The sequence below is a fragment of the Mustela erminea genome, chromosome 3 (assembly GCF_009829155.1).
Source record: "Mustela erminea isolate mMusErm1 chromosome 3, mMusErm1.Pri, whole genome shotgun sequence".
Classification (NCBI taxonomy): Eukaryota; Metazoa; Chordata; class Mammalia; order Carnivora; family Mustelidae; genus Mustela; species Mustela erminea.
The window spans coordinates 131,940,900-131,942,765 of record NC_045616.1 but is presented as its reverse complement, the minus strand read 5'-3'; the positions used below and the strand labels follow the sequence as shown (position 1 = coordinate 131,942,765).

The 1,866-nt window shown below is 39.9% G+C and overlaps 1 pseudogene; it reads left to right on the top strand.

Annotated features, from left to right (window-relative positions):
• The first annotated feature begins 294 nt into the window (after nucleotides 1-294).
• LOC116587252 lies at nucleotides 295-1,083 on the top strand (annotated as a pseudogene).
• Nucleotides 1,084-1,866: the final 783 nt, after the last annotated feature.

Genomic DNA, 1,866 nt, shown 5'->3' with positions numbered 1-1,866 from the left:
ACTCAAACAGGTAGCTAGATTGGAGCATCTGCATCTTCTGAGACCCAATCCAGGAAGGGCTGGTTCCTTTTAGAGGCCAAATTGAGATAGTTTTTTTCAAAAAGTGACATTGGCAATGGCATCTTTTCCATGAAAACAGGTCTGCTAAGGACTTTAAGGCAGGCCAAAGAAAATTAAAGGGAGAATAATACACAGAATAAATAACCAATCACTATTCATTGATTGATTTAAACTTGAATCAAATTACTGTATCTTCTCAGAAGTAATTAGTTATATTTTCATGCCTAACACAGCCATGGCTTGTGGTCCCAAGGAGCATCTGAAGAGTGTAGCAGTTCTAAAGCATTGGATGTTGGATAAACTGACCGGTATGTTTGCCCCTCACCCATCTACTGGTCCCCATAAGCTAAGAGAGTGTTTCCCTCTCATCATTTTCCTAAAGCACAGACTTAAGTATGCTCTAACGGGGAATGAATTGAAGGAGATCTATTTGCAGTGTTGATTAAGATTGATGGCAAGGTCCAAACCGATACAGCCCACCTTGCTGGTTTTATGGATGTGATCAGCAATGACAAGACTGGGGAGAATTTCCATCTGATGGATGACACCAAGGGTCACTTTGCTGTTCATTGGATTGCACCTGACAAGGCCAACTCTAAGTTGTACAAAGTGAGAAATATCTTTGTGGGGACAAAAGGAATCCCTCATCCAGTGACACATGTTTCTCGTGCCATCCGCTGTCTTGATCCCCTCATCCAGGTGAATGGCACAATTCAGATTGATTTGGAGACTGGAAAGATTACTGATTTCATCAAGTTTGATACTGGTAATCTGTGTATGGTAAGCAGATGTGCTAACCTGGGAAGAATCGATGTGATCAGCAGAGAGAAACATCCTGGTCCTTTTGATGTAATTCACATGAAAGAGGCCAATGGCAACAGCTTTGCCACCTAGCTCTTCAACATTTTTGTTGCTGGAAAAGCCAACAAACCATAGATTTCTCTTCCCTGTGTAAAACATATCCATCTCACTATTACTGAAGAGAGAGACAAGAGACTGGTAGCCAAACAGAGCAGCAGATGAAATGGTCCCTAGATGACATGATTAAAAGTCTTTATACTTAATTAAAGATAATACAACATGATTTAAAAAAAAGTAATATAGTTCTATTTCTGTGGTAGCTATTCCTAAGACAATCACCTTTTGTTTCTTCTTTGCCTATATCACATGTCAGATGAAGTCTATTTCTCCACACCCTTGAATCTAGCCTAGCCTGCCACTACTTTGTCCCAAAGAGCACAGTGAGAATGATACTCCATCACATCTGGTCCTGAACTTTAGGATGCTGGCGGCTTTTGCTTTGGTCCCTTGGAGCCTGTGGCTGTCATACACAAAGTTCAGCTTCAGTGCTGAAGAGGTTCTGAGACTACATAGAGAAGAGAAGAGCCCAGCTGTGCATGGTCTTTCAGCATCCCTATCCAATCACCAGGCATGTAAGAAAACGGTCTTGAACTGTCCAGAACAGCTCAGTTTCTAGCTAAATATCACAAAGTGACCACAGTGGAGAACCCATGCAACAGATGAATCACACAGTTGAGTCCTACTTGAATTTGCAATTAACAAAACTTGAGATATAATAAAAAGTTGTTGTTTTGGGCCAATTCATTTTGGGGTCACATATTTGCAGTAATAAGTAACTGAATTCTTTGTTTAAAAGTACATAGCTCTACATTTTCTATAAATGAAACTTTTCTTATCTCCTACTCTTAACCCAGGTTAACACAGTTTAGAAGGATTTAATAGTGCTGGTCAATTCGAAGTTTTGTTATGGTAAGAATTTCCCCAGGATATTAACATTAAGAAAAG